The sequence below is a fragment of the Pseudophryne corroboree genome, chromosome 3, assembly GCF_028390025.1.
Source record: "Pseudophryne corroboree isolate aPseCor3 chromosome 3, aPseCor3.hap2, whole genome shotgun sequence".
NCBI classification, from domain to species: domain Eukaryota; kingdom Metazoa; phylum Chordata; class Amphibia; order Anura; family Myobatrachidae; genus Pseudophryne; species Pseudophryne corroboree.
This window is the reverse complement of record NC_086446.1, coordinates 30,871,586-30,892,069: the sequence shown is the minus strand read 5'-3', so window position 1 is coordinate 30,892,069 and position 20,484 is coordinate 30,871,586. Positions and strand designations below refer to the sequence as shown.

General features: G+C 47.8%; 1 protein-coding gene across 3 annotated transcripts in view; it reads right to left on the bottom strand.

The window, feature by feature from the left end:
* The window catches only part of LOC135054597 (oocyte zinc finger protein XlCOF6.1-like), a 219,385-nt gene that overhangs the window by 42,845 nt on the left and 156,056 nt on the right, over nt 1-20,484 (bottom strand). The window lies entirely within an intron of this gene.

Below are 20,484 nucleotides of genomic sequence, written 5' to 3'. Positions count from 1 at the left end.
ATAATTGATCTCAATATGCATGGTAGACAGTTTAATGGGGTAGGGATATAGTGGCATAAATCGATATCTGGATATATGATATTAGCAATTTTCTTATTGATATAGATCAACCGCCAGACACAGTACTCCAACATTACAACCCATCAGCACAGTATATAGTCAAGGCGTCATTTGCCCTTTCCGATGTAAGTACCAATCAGTTGAATCAAATCTGGAGAAGATCTGTTCTTGAGCTGCATGTGGGAGGGTGTTAATATAGGGGCTCCATCGTTTGTAAAAAATGTTCACACCTCCTTCTGAGTCAGCTATTGTAGAAAAGCGTTCTATATATAAAACCTTGAGAAGTATAGTGTGTACTGCTGACAGAGTTGGGGTGTGTTTAGATATCCACTTCTGGAGAATAACCTTTTTTGCAATGGTTACTAGCATAGTTAGGAATGGGTAAAGATGTGTTTGGGACATGTCTAAGTCCCATACCGAGAAGTTTGTCAGTAGTAATGCCTGTGGGTGTAGTGTAGCTTTTATTCCAAGATTATTGTTAATATATTGTACTATTTTATTCCAGAACTTTTTAATGATACCACATTCCCAGAAGTTGTGGAAAAAGGTTGCCGAAGAGTGAAAGCATTTCATGCAACTTCCAGTCTCTTCCGCTACGAAATGTCGTCTCTGTGCCTGGGATATATATGCTCTGTACACAGTTTTAACATGAATCTCTTGTAGGGAGGATGTCTTCAGTGTCTGTAATGTTTTATTATAATGTTGGAATATGTGTTCCGAATTTGTAATGCTTGGAATAAATCTACACCAAGAAGTTGCAATTTTGTTTTGTAATTTGTCGCGTGTGGTATTGAGCAAATCTTTGTATAAGTATCTGGTTTTGTACGGGCGGGAGCCTGATATAATCAGCAATGGGAAGAGAGGGTCGGATAAGGTGGCGTCACTCATCGCTGGGGGCAGCGAGTTAATGTAATGTCGCATTTGGAGATAAGCATAGAAGTGAGAGGCATGTAAACCAAATCTCTCTTGTAGAGAGAGAAATGGTAATAGAGTCCCACCTGGGTCAAATACATCTGCAATTTTCTTTATGCCTTTTAATTGTAGGCGGTGGAAGATTGCATCCTCCATGCCTGGTGAGAAAAGTGGATTGCCCCATAGAGGTAGAAAATGAGAATACAATGGGTTTCTAGATAATTTCCTGTTAATTGCACTCCAAGATAGGTAAATGTCTCTGAACAGCACGTGGAAACGTATTTTATCCGGGATCATGGAGCTGGGTGTGTGTAGCAAAGCGCAGGGGGAGAATGGGGCAAAGAGAGCACAGTCTAATTCAAACCAGGTGAACACGCTGCGTTCATAGAACCAGTCTAATTCATATCTAAAGTGAACCGATTGTGAAAAGAGAGATATGTCCGGAAAACCGATTCCCCCTCCCTCACGTGGTTGCTGCAAGAATTTACCTGATATTCTAGGTTTGCCTCCTTTCCAAAGGAATTTACTGAACAGGGATTCCACCAATTGTATGTCTGATTTTGACATGCGTAGGGGGAGCAATTGTATTAGGTATGACAATTGGGGGAAAAGTACCGACTTGATCGGGGCATTTCTACCCAATACTGAGAGTGGGAGAGATGACCAGTTATCCAGTTTCTTGGAGATATCCCTGATAACCGGAGTGAAATTCAGATTATACAGATCACGGAGATGCATGGGTATTTGTACCCCTAGATATTTTATAGCTTTCGTGGCTATTTTAATGGTGTTATACGGGCCTTGTCTATCTAAATAAGTGGGAGGGCCGTTCAGTGGGAGTAATTCTGATTTATGTATATTTATGGAGTAGCCAGAGAATGTACCAAAAGCATTGATTAGGTCAAAACCTGTTGGCAGTGTTAAGTCTGGGTGGGACATTAGTAGCAACATGTCATCGGCAAATAATGAGAGACGGAGGTCAAGACCACCCACTTTAATGCCATGGTATTGGGGGGATTGTCTGATTGATATGGCTAGTGGTTCTAATGCCAACGCAAATAGGAGTGGGGATAGCGGGCAGCCCTGGCGGGTACCCCGTTGAATACGAAAGGGTTGTGACATAAAACCATTGCAGAGGATTCTCGAGTCAGGGTTATTATATAGGATTCTTATGTAATCTATAAAACGGGGAGGAAGTCCAAATCTAGACATTGTGTCAAATAAATGGTCCCAGTGTACCATATCAAAAGCTTTTTCCGCATCTAAGGATAGTATAGCTGCAGGAACAGGGGTTATGGCACACTGGGAAGTAATAATTGCCGATAGGACCTTTCTGATGTTCACCGTGGAGGTGCGGCCCATGATAAAGCCAGTCTGGTCTCCATGAATGATTGAAGGCAGTACTAGTTTGAGTCTTTCTGCAAGTATTTTCGTCAACATTTTGTAATCCAGGTTAAGCAGGGAAATTGGGCGATAAGAGCCAGGGTCCGACAGGTCTCTGCCTGGCTTAGGTAGAATGGTAATTGTGGCAGAGTTAAAGTATAAGGGTAGTTGTCCTGTGGAGAGGATATTATTGAAAACCTTCGTTAGTATAGGCGTCAGTTTAGGTGCTAATAGTTTGTAGAATTCAGAGGAAAGACCATCTGGGCCTGGGGCCTTCCCGGGTTTCAAGTGAGCTATGGTCCGGGAGACCTCCGTCTCAGTTATTGCCGCTGTTAGTGCAGCACCTAAGTTGGGGTCAAGTTGTGGTATGGGTAAATCATTCCAAAAGCTTTGGGTCTGGGAAGAGGAAGAGGGTGTGGTTGGTTTGGAGTATAAAGTGTTGTAATATTGGTGCATGATCTGGGCAATTTGGGCATTGGTGGATGTGAGTGACCCTCCAGGAGTCTTGAGGGGATGTATCAATTTCGGTGGTCGTTGGCCTTGTAGAAGGTGTGAAAGTAATTTGCCAGATTTGTTTCCAAACCGGTGGAATCTGGCATCTTTTTTGAAGGAATATCTAGATTCCATTTTAAGAAGTAGGCTATCAAATTCTCGTTTGGCTGAGTGGTATAGGGTTCATTTATTAGGAGTCGGATCAGATTTATAGGATTGGAATGAGTCTGTCAAAGTGGACTGTGCCTGTAAGTATTCATAATTTAGGGATTTGTATGTTTGGGAAGTATATGAGATAATCTCGCCTCTAAGGACTGTTTTTGAGGCTTGCCAAAACATCTGAGGTGAATCTGTGAGGGTTTCGGCATTGGTGTCGCAAAATGAGTCCCAGGTTGATTAAAGTTTATTCTTAAAGGTAAGGGAGTGGGATAGCGAGGATGGGAATCTCCAAGATCGGAAGGAACTTTTCTCAGTATGCATGTGTAGTTCTATCCAAACTACAGCGTGGTCTGATAGTGCAATGGGCTCCATCATGACCCTGCGGATGCGGGGCAGTAGGTGGTCGGAAATAAAGACATAGTCTATTCTAGACAATGTTCCATGTGCTGCAGAGAGACACGTATAGTCTTTTTCTATGGGGTTTAATGACCTCCAGGTGTCTAAAAGGTGTAGGGATTGTGTAAACCATGATATACCTTTTTTGGGTAGGGAGGTGCCCCTAGTGCCTGTCGCTTGTTTATCTAGTTGAGGAGAGGTGATCATGTTGAAGTCACCACCCAGAATGAGGGGTGTGTCCTGTAGTGGTGTGAGAATATGTAGCATTTTACGTAAAAAGGTAGGTATTTTGGTGTTGGGAGCATATACATTGCACAGTAGGTACGGGCGGCGGTTCAATAACACATTACATAGAATATATCTACCTTCAGGGTCTACCTTCACTGATGTGAGTTCAATAGGGATTGTGTTCTTGACTAAGATCGCCACTCCTCTGGCTTTAGAGGAAAATGGAGAAGCAGCTAGTACCTTCCATTTCAAAGTATTAAGCTTCAATATCTCTGTTGCCACTAAGTGTGTTTCCTGCAGGTATACAATGTCTAGTTTCAATTTGTTCAGGTACAATAGTATTTTCTTCCTTTTTTGCGGCGAGTTAATCCCGCCAATATTCCAGGAACATAATTTAATTGTAGACATTATTCATATTATACATGGTTAGAAGTAGGCATGCTCTAAATGTATCGTAATACAATGGCATTGCTCTGTGTGGAGGGGGGATAACTGGGAAAGTGGAGGGGGGGTAGAAGAGGAGGAAAGAAAGTTGTGAGAATAGGAACAATATGGTACAGTTAGAATTATCTGTACCAAGAACATAATTTTGTAAGTAGAAGGAAAGTAACCCCCTGACTAGCAGAGAGTACTTACAAGGCATATAGCAAACAATTTTAAACATGAATATAAGTACTTCATGACTTCCGTGGTATACTAGCATACATGTAAGGATCAGAACAAGGACAGAGCGTGCCCTCGCCGATCCCGCCAGCATTAAGATCGGGTTCGTAGTCGTCCCGCAGCAGTGTTGTATTGCCTTTTAATCGTAGGCCGAAACTATGCCTGGAGGTATATGAATGTCTATCATATTACAGTGCAGAAGTCCCATGTATGTGCCGGTGTGTACACACATAAGTATTGAAGTGTCGGGGGGGGGGTGTATTTATGTGTGACATGGATAGTGATGACCGGCACATTCATGTTTATGTTGGTGGAATATAATGTGAGTAAACAACTGGTATTGTGTCAATTCTCATCATTGTCGTCAGGTGTGTCAGCGTAATTCTCTTCTTCTTTCAAGAAGGCTTCAGCGTCCGCTACGGAGAGAAAGTCAGCAAAGGATGTGCCTGAGTATATGCGTAATCGTGCGGGATACAATAGGGAAAACTTTCTGTTATGCTGAATGAGATGAGAGCAAAGGGGGGAGAAAGCTTTTCGTGCTTTGGAAAGTTCCGCTGAATAGTCCTGGAACAACAGAATCTTATAGGAATTCCATGTAATATTGCGTGTTTTACGGGATGCCCTCCAAATCACCTCTTTATGTAAGAAATTTAGACACTTGAAGAGCACCACTTGTGGTCTGGCCCCATCATGTGTTTTCTGGGCGCCAAGTCTATGTGCACGCTCGATCACCATATCGTTGCAGGCAGCGGATATACCAAGTAATTCGGGTAGGGTGATTCGCAAAAATGTGTATAATTCTGTGCCTTTAAGTGTTTCTGGGAGACCTATCACACGGAGATTCGATCTGCGAGATCGATTTTCAAGATCATCCAGTTTATTCCATATCTGGTGTTGTGATTTAGTGATATGCTGCATGTCCTGCTTAAGCATAGATACGTCTTGGAATAATTCCTCAGTACGTTGTTCGGTTTGTAGCACTCTGTGTGAGAGCTGTGCTATCTGTTTACTTATATCTGCCGTCTGAGCCTGTAACAGAGGGCCCATAGCTATGCGGATAGCCCCCACCATGTCATTATACGTGACAGGTGTTGCTGGGGTAAATAAGATTTGGTCCCCTGCGGGTAAAGTCTTGGGGTCACTGACCTGGGTAGGTGATGTTGATGGGACCTCAGGCAGGCTATGCAGGATTGGTGTAGGAGATGAGGATGGAGCATGCAGCAGGGTTCCGGCGTCCGGCGCCATTTTGGATTCTGCACGGCGTTTTTCTTTTTCTTTCTCCTTCTTTCTAGTGGACATGTTCGGCGTGAAATACCGTTCCATACAGCGGTCCCAGCTTTTGGCTGTAGTGGGGAGGCTTTTGCGGCGGTCGATGGAGGCTAATAGCCTTGTTAAAGATGCGGTAGCTGGCGGGCAGCACGGAGCTCTCTCCTCACGCTGCCGTTCACATAGCAGCCGGAACCGGAAGTCCCTCCCCCCCTCTCTTTTTTAACCCTTTCTGTAGTGTAGTGACTGCAGGGGAGAGCCAGGGAGCTTCCCTCCAACGGAGCTGTGAGGGAAAATGGCGCCAGTGTGCTGAGGAGATAGGCTCCGCCCCCTTCTCGGCGGCTTTATCTCCCGTTTTTCTGTGTATTCTGGCAGGGGTTAAAATTCATCCATATAGCCCTGGGGGCTATATGTGATGTATTTTCGCCAGCCAAGGTGTTTCTATTGCTGCTCAGGGCGCCCCCCCCTAGCGCCCTGCACCCTCAGTGACCGAAGTGTGAAGTGTGCTGAGGAGCAATGGCGCACAGCTGCAGTGCTGTGCGCTACCTTGGTGAAGACAGGATGTCTTCTGCCGCCGATTTTCCGGACCTCTTCTTGCTTCTGGCTCTGTAAGGGGGCCGGCGGCGCGGCTCTGGGACCGGACTCCATGGCTGGGCCTGTGTTCGATCCCTCTGGAGCTAATGGTGTCCAGTAGCCTAAGAAGCCCAATCCACTCTGCACGCAGGTGAGTTTGCTTCTTCTCCCCTTAGTCCCTCGATGCAGTGAGCCTGTTGCCAGCAGGTCTCACTGAAAATAAAAAACCTAAAACTAAACTTTTCACTAAGCTGCTCAGTAGAGCCACCTAGTGTGCACCCTTCTCGTTCGGGCACAAAAATCTAACTGAGGCTTGGAGGAGGGTCATAGGGGGAGGAGCCAGTGCACACCAGGTAGTCCTAAAGCTTTACTTTTGTGCCCAGTCTCCTGCGGAGCCGCTATTCCCCATGGTCCTTACGGAGTTCCCAGCATCCACTAGGACGTCAGAGAAAAGATATTAGCATGCATAAAACGGGGTAATGATGCTAGGGACGAGAGTATTATACTCCCATTATATAAATCACTAGTGAGGCCACACCTTGAATACTGTGTACAATTCTGGGCACAGATATCCTGGAGCTTGAAAAGGTACAGAGGAGGGCGACCAAACTAATTAAGGGCATGGAGACGATGGAATACAAGGAAAGGCTTGAAAGACTAGGCATGTTTACATTGGAAAAGCGGAGACTAAGAGGGGATATGATCACAATCTACAAATATATAAGGGGACAATACACAGAGCTTGCGCGGGACCTGTTTTTGGTTAGATCAACACAGGGGACTCGTGGACACTCGCTCAGGTTAGAGGAGAGGAGATTCCGCACAATACGGCGTAAAGGCTTTTTCACGGTAAGGATAATACGTGTTTGGAATTCCCTGCCCGAGGGAGTTGTAATGGCGGAATCTGTCAACACCTTTAAGAATGGGTTAAGTAAATTCCTATTGGATAAGGATATCCAGGGGTATGGTGCATAGTCATGCATTATAGTTACTATAAATAGGGATAAAATGCAATGGCTGACAGCAGCATCAGTCAGAAATTTTAGTCAAATCATCATGCATAGGACACCACAAATAGGTTGAACTCGATGGACAATTGTCTTTTTTCAAGCTCAGATGCTATGTTACTATGTTACTATGTTGCTATGTATTTACCACCGCTGCTGCCCTTGTAGTCTTCACTTTTTTCTTCAAAAAAAGCTCTTCTTAGGGCTGCCTGGAGCAGCCCCTCTGTTATGTGCCTGCTTACTGCAGCACAAACTACAAAATTGAGCTCATGTGCAGGGAGGCGGGGTTATAGAGGAGGCGGCGCTGTGCATTCTGGGAACAGCCAAAGCTTTGAGCCTGTTGGTGCCTCGGATCAAGATCCTACTCTACACCCCATTGTCCATCCTTGTGGAGCCCAGTGTACCCCGCAGCAGAAATACAAGTTGAACGCGATGGGCATTTTGCTTCTTTTCAACCTCAATTACTATGTTACCATACAAGGAAAACGAAGGGTAATGTCATGTGGTGGTGCACATAGTGGATTGTAGCTAATATCAGATCTGATGGCTCCAGATGTATGAGATACACCAGAGAGTGTGGGGAGGAGACTGGTCAGATCTCTGGGCTGTTAACACACAGTGACATGATGTGAGGAGGAGAGCAGGAGTATAATAGGGGCTGATGTCTCCTGATGTATGAGATACACGAGAGTGTGGGGAGGAGACTGGCCAGATCTCTGAGGCTGATAACACACAGTGACATGATGCGGGGGGAAGAGCAGGAGTATAATAGGGGCTGATATCTCCTGATGTATGAGATACACCAGAGAGTGCGGGGAGGAGACTGGTCAGATCTCTGGGCTGGTAAAACACAGTGACATGATGTGAGGGGGAGAGCAGGAGTATAATAGGGGCTGATGGCTCCTGATGTATGAGATACACGAGAGTGTGGGGAGGAGACTGGTCATATCTCTGGGCTGGTAACACAGTGACATGATGAGAGGGGGAGAGCAGGAGTATAATAGGGGCTGATGGCTCCTGATATATGAGATACACCAGAGAGTGTGGGGAGGAGACTGGCCAGATCTCTGGGGCTGATAACACACAGTGACATGATGCGAGGAGAAGAGCAGGAGTATAATAGGGGCTAATGGCTCCTGGTGTATGAGATACACCAGAGAGTGTGGGGAAGATACTGGTCAGATCTCTGGGCTGGTAAAACACAGTGACATGATGAGAGGGGGAGAGCAGGAGTATAATAGAGGCTGATGGCTCCTGATGTATGAGATACACCAGAGAGTGTGGGGAGGAGACTGGTCAGATCTCTGGGCTGGTAACACACAGTGACATGATGTGAGGGGGAGAGCAGGAGTATAATAGGGGCTGATGGCTCCTGATGTATGAGATACACCAGAGAGTGTGGGGAGGAGACTGGTCAGATCGCTGTACTGGTAACACACAGTGACATGATGTGAGGGGGAGAGCAGAAGTATAATAGGGGCTGATGGCTCCTGATGTATGAGATACACCAGAGAGTATGGGGACGAGATTGGTCAGATCTCTGGGCTGGTAACACACAGTGACATGATGTGAGGGGGAGAGCAGGAGTATAATAGGGACTGATGGCTCCTGATGTATGAGATACACCAGAGAGTGTGGGGAGGGGATTGGTCAGATCTCTGGGCTGTTAACACACAGTGACATGATGTGAGGGGGAGAGCAGGAGTATAATAGGAGCTGATGGCTCCAGATGTACGAGATACACCAGAGAGTGTGGGGAGGAGACTGGTCAGATCTCTGGGCTGGTAACACACTGTGACATGATGTGAGGGGAGAGCAGGAGTATAATAGGGGCTGATGGTTCCTGATGTACGAGATACACCAGAGAGTGTGGGGAGGAGACTGGTCAGATCTCTGGGCTGGTAACACACAGTGACATGATGTGAGGGGGAGAGCCGGAGTATATTAGGGGCTGATGCTCATGAATCCACCACTGTAGGATAAGAGATTGTTGTAGTGAATGAGGAAGTAGAATATGTGACTCTTTTCTCATACGTCCTAGAGGATGCTGAGGTCACATCAAGAACAATGGGGTATAGACGGGATCCGCAGGAGACATGGGCACTTTAAGACTTTGAAAAGGTTGTGAACTGGCTCCTCCCTCTATGCCCCTCCTCCAGACTCCAGTTTAGATTTGTGCCCAGGGAGACTGGATGCACTCTGAGGAGCTCTACTGAGTTTCTCTGAAAAGACTTATGTTAGGTTTTTTATTTTCAGGGAGAACTGCTGGCAACAGTCTCCCTGCTTCGTGGGACTTAGGGGAGAGAAGTCAGACCTACTTCTTTGAGTTTAAAGGCTCTGCTTCTTGGCTACAGGACACCATTAGCTCCTGAGGGTCTGATCGCTAGGTACACCTAGATGCTCGTTCCCAGAGCCGGCCGTCACCCTCCTTGCAGAGCCAGAAGTCAGAAGACAGGTGAGTAGAAGAAGCAAAGAAGACTTCAGTGACGGCTTCTGAGGTACCGCACAACGATCGCGCTGCGCGCCATGCTCCCACACACAACGGCACTACAGGGTGCAGGGTGCGGGCGTCCTGGGCAGCATATAAACCGCTACATGACACTGGCAACAGGTGACATAGTGCCAGGGCACTGTCCTAACCCCGCCAGTATAATTTTTTTTTTAAATAGCGGGACTGAAGCGCACCATTACGGGGGCGGAGCTTAGCCCTCACAGCTCACACAGCCCAGCACCATTTTCTCTACACAGGCTGCAGAGAAGCTGGTCCTTCCTCTCACTGCTGCATAAGTATCAGGGTGAAAAACAGGGGGGAGAGGGGGGGGGGGCACAGTAAATTTGGTGCAATATATGTTGATTATAAAAGCGCTGCAGGTCTGGGGCATTGTTTAGTGTTTTCAGAACCGTTGGTGAAGCGCTGGGTTGTGGGCTGGCAAATTCCCTCTGTGTCTCTCTGACAGACTTTAGGTGGGTCTGTCCCCTATATGCCCAGTGTGTCTGTGAGTGGTGAATACACGTGTGTCGGCATGTCTGAGGCAGAGTGCTCTTCCCAGGAGGAGACTGTATTAGGGACACAAACGGCTGTGGGAGTGACCCTGTCGGCACCGCCGATTCCTGATCGGTAAATGTGTTGAATGCTTTGAATGTTAATGTGGCTCTTATTAATAAGAGATTGGATAAATCTGAGTCTCAGAACCAGGCATGGGAGAAATCTGTGGAAGATGTATTGTTACAAGTCCAGACCCCCTGGGGGTCACAAAAACGATCATTTGCCCAGTTGGCAGACACGGATACCGACACGGACTCTGACTATAGTGATACCAGATTAGATCCGAAGTTGGCAAAGAGCATTCGGTACATGATTGTGGCGATAAAAGACGTATTACATATCTCGGAGGACCCTCTTGTTCCTGAAAAAAGGGTCTGTATGTATAAGGGGAAGAAGACTGAGGTAACGTTTCCACCCTCTCATGAACTGAACACTCTATTTGAAAATGTTTCGGAAAGTCCTGACAAAAAGTTTCAGATTCCCAGAAGGATTCCGGTGGTGTATCCATTTCCTTCTGGGTATAGGGAAAAGTGGGAGTCACCACCCACTGTGGACAAGGCTCCATCACGGCTGTCCAAAAAGATGGCTCTTCCGTCCCCTGACACGGCAGCCCTTAAGAATCCTGCAGATCGTAGGCAGGAAACTACATTGAAATTCAGTTATGTCACCACAGGTACGCTGCTCAGACCAACCATTGCATCTGCGTGGGTGAGTAGTGCTATCGAAAAATGGGCAGATAACTTGTCATCTGATATAGATACCTAAGATAGGGATAGCATTCTCTTGACAGTAGGTTATATCAGGGACGCTGCAGCCTACCTAAAGGAAGCTGCAAGGGATATTGGCCTTTTGGGTGCAAAGGCCAATGCCATGGCAGTCTCAGCTAGACGAGCATTGTGGATTCATCAATGGAATGCTGATGCTGACTCTAAGAAAAATATGGAGTCTCTACAGCAGAGATTTTCAACCTTTTACAACTCGCGGCACACTGAACAAGATTTAAATATTGCCAAGGTACATTCAAATATAATGGTGATGCAGGGTGCAGATGCGTGTCCTAGGATGTCATGTCGCAGCTTTTCCATTATGTAACGCCTGAGCCACATCTGAGAAAGCCAGAAGAGCCCAACACTGCCTGGGCCCAAAATTAGAACTGGCTCTGCAGCTGCTAAACCCTCCAGTATTGATCTTTCCAGGGCCTCAGTAGCGGCAAAACAGTGACGGGCCTGGCTGTGCTTAATGGCGGCACACCTGGAGACTGCTCAGGGCACACTAGTGTGCCACGGCACAGTGGTTGAAAAGCACTGCTCTACAGTATAAAGGTGGTGTCTTGTTTGGTGACGGCCTCACCGATTTGGTATCTATGGCTACCGCGGGTAAGTCGTCCTTTTTACCTTATGTTCCTGCACAACTAAAGAAAACACACTATCAGATGCAGTCCTTTCGGACCAATAAATACAAGAAAGGCCGAGGTTCTTCCTTCCTTGCTACTAGAGGAAGGGGGAAAGGAAAAAAGTAACCGGCAGTGGCAGGTTTTTAGGAGCAGAAGTCCTCCCCGGCTTCTGCCAAATCCACCGCATGATGCTGGGACTCCTCTGCGGGCGTCCGCACCGGTGGGGGCACGTCTCAAACTCTTCAGTCAGTTCTGGGTTCGTTCGACCCTGGACCCATGGGTTTTGGAAACAGTGTCCCAGGGGTACAAACTAGAATTTCAAGACGTTCCACCTCGCCGATTTTTCAAATCGGCCTTACCAGCTTCTCTTCCGGACAGTGAGGTTGTATCAAGGTTCCTCCGTCACAACAGGGAGAAGGATTTTATTCGAGCCTGTTCGTGGTCCTCAAGCCGGACGGCTCGGTCAGACCAATCCTGAATCTAAAATCTCTCAATTTCTACTTAAGAAAATTCAAATTCAAGATGGAATCTCTCCGGGCAGTGATCTCCACTCTGGAGGAAGGGGATTTTATGGTGTCGGTAGACATAAAGGATGCCTACTTGCACGTTCCCATTTATCCTCCGTATCAGGCTTACCTGAGGTTTGCAGTTCAGGATTGTCATTACCAATTTCAGACATTGCCGTTTGGTCTGTCCATGGCTCCGAGGGTTTTCACCAAAGAAATGGCGGAAATGATGGTTCTCCTGCGCAAGCAGGGAGTCACAATTATCCCGTACTTGGACGATCTCCTGATAAAGGCAAGGTCCAGGGATTAGTTACTGCAGAACATTACGCTCTCCCTGACAGTTCTGCAACAATATGGTTGGCTCCTAAACTTGCCGAAATCACAGTTGGTGCCGACGACGCGGCTGTCGTTTTTGGGAATGATTCTGGACACAGAATTACAGAGAGTTTTTCGTCCAGTGGAAAAGGCTCTGGAAATTCAGAACCTGGTCAAGCAAATTCTGAAACCGGCAAGAGTGTCAATCCATCAATGCACTTGGTTACTGGGGAAAATGGTGGCGGCCTACGAGGCCATTCAGTTTGGCAGATTCTATGCCAGAGTGTTTCAGTGGGACCTGTTGGACAAGTGGTCCGGATCCCACCGGCACATGCACCAAAGAATAATCCTGTCTTCCAAGACCAGAATCTCACTCCTGTGGTGGCTGAACAGCTCTCACCTCCTAGAGGGGCGCAGGTTCAGGATCCAGGACTGGTTCCTGGTAACCACGGATGGGAGTCTCCGAGGCTGGGGTGCAGTCAAACAGGGGGAAAACTTCCAGGGAAGATGGTCAAGCCAAGAAACTTGTCTACACATAAAGGTTCTGGAGCTAAGGGCCATTTACAACGGCCTTCTTCAAGCGGAACATCTTCTGCGCAATCTGCCCGTCTTGATTCAATGGACAATATAACAGCAGTAGCGTACATAAACCGCCAGGGCAGAACAAAAAGCAGAGTGGCGATGGCAGAGGCCACAAAAGTCCTCCGTTGGGCGGAAAGACATACAAGCGCTCTGTCAGCGATCTTCATTCCAGGAGTGGACAACTGGGAAGCAGACTTCCTCAGCAGACACGATCTCCATCCAGGGGAGTTGGGTCTTCATCAAGAGGTCTTCACAGAAGTGACAGGTCGTTGGGGAATTCCTCAAATAGACATGATGGCGTCTCGTCTCAACAAGAAACTTCAGAGATATTGTTCCAGGTCGAGTGACCCTCAAGCAATAGCAGTGGACGCACTAGTAACACCATGGGTGTTTCAGTCGGTGTATGTATTCCCTCCGCTTCCTCTCATTTCAAAAGTGCTAAAGATCATAAGAAGAACAAAGGTTTAGGCGATCCTCATTGTTCCAGACTGGGCAAGGAGAGCTTGGTATCCAGATCTTCAGGAATTACTCATAGGAGATCCCTGGCCTCTTCCTCTACGAGAGGATCTGTTACAGCAGGGGCCGTGTGTGTATCTAGACTTACCGCGGCTACGTTTGACGGCTAGGCGGTTGAGCGCCGGATCCTAGCACGAAAAGGTTATCCCCTGTGAAGTCATTCCTACACTTCTTCAGGCTAGAAAAGGGGTAACGTCTAAACATTACCACCATATTTGGAGGACATATGTGTCTTGGTGTGAATCCAGGAAGGCTCCTACGGAAGAGTTTCAGTTATGACGTTTTCTCCATTTTCTACAAGCAGGTGTGGATGCGGGCCTAAAGTTGGGCTCAATTAAAGTACAAATTTCAGCCTTATCGGTTTTCTTTCAAAAACAATTGGCCTCCCTTCCAGAAGTTCAGACTTTCGTGAAAGGCATGTTGCACATCCAACCTCCCTTTGTGCCCCCAGTGGTTCCATGGGATCTTACTGTGGTGTTGCAGTTCCTTCAATCACATTGGTTTGAACCTTTACAGAAGGTAGAGTTGAAATTCGTCACTTGGAATGTGGTCATGTTGTTGGCCTTGGTATCCGCGAGGCGGGTGTCTGAATTGGCGGCTTTGTCTCACAAGAGCCCCTATTTGATCTTCCATGAGGATAGAGCGGAGTTGAGGACCCGTCAGAAATTTCTGCCAAAAGTGGTTTCATCATTCCACATGAACCAACCTATTGTGGTGCCAGTGGCTACTGACGCCTTAGTGGAATCGAAGTCAGAGCTTTGAAAATTTATGTCGCCAGAACGGCTCAGATTAGGAAAACGGAGGCTCTGTTTGTCCTGTTTGCTCCCAACAAGATTGCCCCAAGCAGACTATTGCGCGCTGGATCTGTAATACGATTCAGCATGCCCATTCTACAGCTGGATTGCCTTTACCGAATTCGGTGAAGGCCCATTCTACCAGAAAAGTGGGCTCGTCCTGGGCGGCTGCCAGGGGGGTCTCGGCATTATAACTTTGCCGAGCAGCTACTTGGTCGGGTTCAAACACCTTTGCAAAGTTTTAGAAGTTTGATACCCTGGCCGAGGAAGACCTCATGTTTGGTCAATCGGTGCTGCAGAGTCGTCCGCACTCTCCCGCCCATTCTAGAGCTTTGGTATAACCCCGTGGTTCTTGATGTGACCCCAGCATCCTCTAGGACGTATGAAAAAAATAAGAATTTACTTACCGATAATTCTATTTCTCGTAGTCCGTAGTGGATGCTGGGGACTCCGTCAGGACCATGGGGAATAGCGGCTCCGCAGGAGACAGGGCACAAAATTAAAAGTTTGACCACTAGGTGGTGTGCACTGGCTCCTCCCCCTATGACCCTCCTCCAAGCCTCAGTTAGGATACTGTGCCCGGACGAGCGTACACAATAAGGAAGGATTTTGAATCCCGGGTAAGACTCATACCAGCCACACCAATCACACTGTACAACTTGAGATCTGAACCCAGTTAACAGCATGATAACAGAGGAGCCTCTGAAAAGATGGCTTCCAACAATAATAACCCGATTTTTGTAACAATAACTATGTACAAGTATTGCAGACAATCCGCACTTGGGATGGGCGCCCAGCATCCACTACGGACTACGAGAAATAGAATTATCGGTAAGTAAATTCTTATTTTCTCTGACGTCCTAAGTGGATGCTGGGGACTCCGTCAGGACCATGGGGATTATACCAAAGCTCCCAAACGGGCGGGAGAGTGCGGATGACTCTGCAGCACCGAATGAGAGAACTCCAGGTCCTCCTTAGCCAGGGTATCAAATTTGTAGAATTTTACAAAACGTGTTCTCCCCTGACCACGTAGCTGCTCGGCAGAGTTGTAATGCCGAGACCCCTCGGGCAGCCGCCCAAGATGAGCCCACCTTCCTTGTGGAGTGGGCATTTACAGATTTTGGCTGTGGCAGGCCTGCCACAGAATGCGCAAGTTGAACTGTGCTACAAATCCAACGAGCAATCTTCTGCTTAGACGCAGGAACACCCAGCTTGTTGGGTGCATACAGTATAAACAGCGAGTCAGACTTTCTGACTCCAGCCGTCCTTGAAATATATATATATATATATATATTTTTAAGGCTCTGACAACGTCGAACAACTTGGAGTCCTCCAAGTCGCTAGAAGCCGCAGGCACCACAATAGGTTGGTTCAGGTGAAACGCTGATACCACCTTAGGGAGAAACTGAGGACGCGTCCGCAATTCTGCCCTGTCCCAATGGAAAATCAGATATGGCTTTTGTACGAAAAAGCCGCCAATTCTGACACTCTCCTGGCCGAAGCCAGGGCCAGTAGCATGGTCACTTTCCATGTAAGATATTTCAAATCCACCGATTTGAGTGGCTCAAACCCATGGGATTTGAGGAATCCCAAAACTACATTGAGATCCCACGGTGCCACTGGAGGCACAACCGGGGCTGTATATGTAGTACTCCTTTGACAAAAGCTTGGACTTCAGGAACTGAAGCCAATTCTTTCTGGAAGAAAATCGACAGGGCCGAAATTTGAACCTTAATGGACCCCAATTTGAGGCCCATAGACAATCCTGTTTGCAGGAAATGTAGGAATCGACCCAGTTGAAATTCCTCCGTCGGAGCCCTCTCCTTCAGGATCCGGCGTTCAACCGCCATGCCGTCAAACGCAGCCGCGGTAAGTCTAGAGGTAGAGTGCACGGCTCCTCCGTGCGCATCTCTTGAAGTTCCGGGTACCAAGTCTTTCTTGGCAAATCCGGAGCCACGAGTATCGTTCTTACTCCCCTTCGCCTTATAATTCTCAGTACCTTGGGTATGAGAGGCAGAGGGGGGAACACATACATTGACTGGTACACCCATGGTGTTACCAACGCGTCCACAGCTATTGCCTGAGGGTCTCTTGACCTGGCGCAATACCTGTCCAGTTTTTTGTTGAGGCGGGACGCCATCATGTCCACCTTTGGTTTTTCCCAACGGTTCACAATCATGTGGAAGACTTCTGGATGAAGTCCCCACTCTCCCGGGTGGTGATCGTGTCTGCTGAGGAAGTCTGCTTCCCAGTTGTCCACTCCCGGAATGAACACTGCTGACAGTGCTATCACATGATTTTCTGCCCAGTGAAAATTCCTTGCAGCTTCTGCCATTGCCCTCCTGCTTCTTGTGTCGCCCTGTCTGTTTACGTGGGCGACTGCCGTGGTGTTGCCCCACTGGATCAACACCAGCTGACCCTGAAGCAGAGGTCTTGCCAGGCTTAGAGCATTGTAAATTGCCCTTAGCTCCAGTATATTTATGTGAAGTGAAGTCTCCAGGCTTGACCACACTCCCTGTAAATTTCTTCCCTGTGTGACTGCTCCCCAGCCTCTCAGGCTGGCATTCGTGGTCACCAGGACCCAGTCCTGAATGCCGAAACTGCGGCCCTCCAAAAAGGTGAGCACTCTGCAACCACCACAGAAGAGACCCCCTTGTCCTTGGATACGGGGCTATCCGCTGATGCATCTGAAGATGCGATCCGGACCATTTGTCCCGCAGATCCCACTGAAAAGTTCTTGCGTGGAATCTGCCGAATGGAATCGCTTCGTAAGAAGCCATCATTTACCCAGGACTCTTGTGCATTGATGCACTGACACTTTTCCTGGTTTCAGGAGGTTCCTGACTAGCTCGGATAACTCCCTGGCTTTCTCCTCCGGGAGAAAAACCTTTTTCTGAACTATGTCCAGAATCATCCCTAGGAACAGCAGACGTGTTGTTGGGATCAGCTGGGATTTTGTAATATTTAGAATTCACCCGTGCTGTTGTAGCACTACTTGGTATAGTGCTACTGCGACCTCTAACTGTTCTCTGGATCTTGCCCTTATCAGGAGATCGTTCAAGTAAGGGATAATTAATACGCCTTTTCTTTGAAGAAGAATCATCATTTCAGCCATTACCTTGGTAAAGACCCGGGTCGCCGTGGACAATCCAAACGGCAACGTCTGAAACTGATAGTGACAGTTTTGTACCACGAACCTGAGGTACCCTTGGTGTGAAGGGCAAATTGGGACATGGAGGTAAGCATCCTTGCTGTCCAAGGACACCATAAAGTCCCCTTCTTCCAAATTCGCTATCACTGCTCTGAGTGATTCCATCTTGAACTTGAACCTTTGTATGTAAGTGTTCAAAAATTTCAGACTTAGAATAGGTCTCACCGAGCCGTCCGGCTTCGGCACCACAAACAGCGTGGAATAATACCCCTATCCTTGTTGTAGGAGGGGTACCTTGACTATTACTTGCTGGGAATACAGCTAGTGAATAGCTTCCAATACCATCTCCCTGTTGGAGGGAGATGTTGGTAAAGCAGACTTCAGGAATCTGCGAGGAAGAGACGTCTCGAATTCCAATCTGTACCCCTGTGATACTACCTGCAGGATCCAGGGATCGACTTGCGAGTGAGCCCACTGCGCGCTGAAATTCTTGAGACGACCCCCCCACCGGACCTGAGTCCGCTTGTAAGGCCCCAGTGACACGCTGAGGACTTTTCAGAAGCTGGGGAGGGCTTCTGCTCCTGGGAAGGAGCTGCTTGCTGCAGTCTCTTACCCTTTCCTTTGCCTCGGGCAGATATGAATGGCCTTTTGCCCGCTTGTTCTTATGAGAACGAAAGGACTGAGGCTGAAAAGACGGTGTCTTTTTCTGTTGGGAGGTGACCTGAGGTAAAAAAGGTGGATTTTCCGGCTGTTGCCGTGGCCACCCAGTCCGATAGACCGACCCCAAATAATTCCTCCCCTTTATACGGCAAACTTCCATATGCCGCTTGGAATCCGCATCACCTGACCACTGTCGCGTCCATAAACTTCTTCTGGCAGAAATGGACAGCGCACTTACCCTTGATGCCAGAGTGCAAATATCCCTCTGTGCATCTCGCATATAAAGAAAATGCATCCTTTAAATGCTCTATAGTCAATAAAATATTGTCGGTATTCAGGGTATCAATATTTCCAGTCAGAGATTCCGACCAAACCCCCCAGCACTGCACATCCATGCTGGGGCGATTGCTGGTCGCAGTATAACATCAGTATGTGTGTATATACTTTTTAGAGTATTTTCCAGCCTCCTATCAGCTGGATCTTTGAGGGCGGCCGTATCAGGAGACGGTAACGCCACTTGTTTTTATAAGCGTGTGAGCGCCTTATCTACCCTAGGGGGTGTTTCCCAGCGCGCCCTAACCTCTGGCGGGAAAGGGTATAATGCCAATAACTTCTTTGAAATTAGCAACTTCCTATCGGGGGTAACCCACGCTTCATCACACACTTCAATCAATTTATCTGATTCAGGAAAAACTACAGGTAGTTTTTTCACACACCACATAATACCCATTTTTGTGGTACTTGTAGTATTATTATTATTATTATTATTATTACATTTTATTTATAGGGCGCCACAAGTGTTTCGCAGCGCCGTACAAAGGACAGTACAGGGAGACAAAACTTAGCATAACAGTAAATAAATAACAAAAATGGAGTGCAGGTAACAAAGAGCAACACAGTTCTCAACATAATACAGCTTAGATGTAAGTAGCGAAGGAGTAATCATTGTACTACTTGGGGCTGGCGGCCATAGCTAGAGATGAGCCTTTACCAGCGGGAGAGAAAGCAGGTAAAGGTGGTCGCTGAGTGAAATGTGTCAAGAAGAGGACAAGAGGAAGGAGGGCCCTGCTCTGAAGAGCTAACAATCTAGTGGGGAGGGGCAACAGACCGATGACATGAGGTACAAGCAAGCAGGTAGAAGCCTGATAGTGGTATGCGAGCAAAGCAGAGATGTCCAAGGCATGGGGCAGGGGGCAGGGGGATGGAGGAGCAGCTTAAGGACTAGGTTATGCATTGGAGGGGTACGCTTTGATAAATAGGTGGGTTTTCAATGCCCGTTTGAAGCTTTGCAAGGTCGGGGAGAGTCTAATGGAGCGGGGGAGCGCATTCCACTGAAGGGGTGCAGCACGGGTAAAATCCTGAACTCGTGCATGGGAAGCAGTGATCAAGGCAGAGGAGAGGCGACGGTCATCAGCCGACCGTAGTGGGCGGGAGGGAGTATGAAGGGAGAGGAGGTTGGAGATGTAGGGAGCAGTGGAATTAGAGATGGCCTTGTATGTGAGGGTGAGGAGTATCAGAAATATGTAACGCCTCCTTCATTGCCGTGATTATGTAACGTGTGGCCCTACTGGAAAATACGTTTGTTTCTTCACCGTCGACACTGGAGCCAGTGTCCGTGTCTGTGTCTGTGTCGACCGACTGAGGTAATGGGCGTTTTAAAGCCCCTGACGGTGTTTGAGACGCCTGGACAGGTACTAATCGGTTTGCCGGCCGTCTCATATCGTCAACCGACCTTGTAGCGTGTTGACACTATCACGTAATTCCATAAATAAAGCCATCCATTCCGGTGTCGACTCCCTAGGGGGTGACATCCCATTACAGGCAATTGCTCCGCCTCCACACCAACATCGTCCTCATACCTGTCGACACACACGTACCGACACACAGCACACACACAGGGAATGCTCTGATAGAGGACAGGACCCCACTAGCCCTTTGGGGAGACAGAGGGAGAGTTTGCCAGCACACACCAAGGCGCTATAATTATACAGGGACAACCTTATAGTAAGTGTTTTCCCTTATAGCAGCTTAATATATATTTATATCGCCAAAATATGCCCCCCCTCTCTGTTTTAACCCTGTTTCTGTAGTGCAGTGCAGGGGAGAGCCTGGGAGCCTTCCCACCAGCGGATCTGTGTGGGAAAAATGGCGCTGTGTGCTGAGGAGATAGGCCCCGCCCCCTTCACGGCGGGCTCTTCTCCCGTTTTTTTCTGTAATCCTGGCAGGGGTTAAATACATCCATATAGCCCAGGGGCTATATGTGATGTATTTTTAGCCAGTAAAGGTAATTACATTGCTGCCCAGGGCGCCCCCCCCCAGCGCCCTGCACCCTCAGTGACCGCGGTGTGAAGTGTGCTGAGAGCAATGGCGCACAGCTGCAGT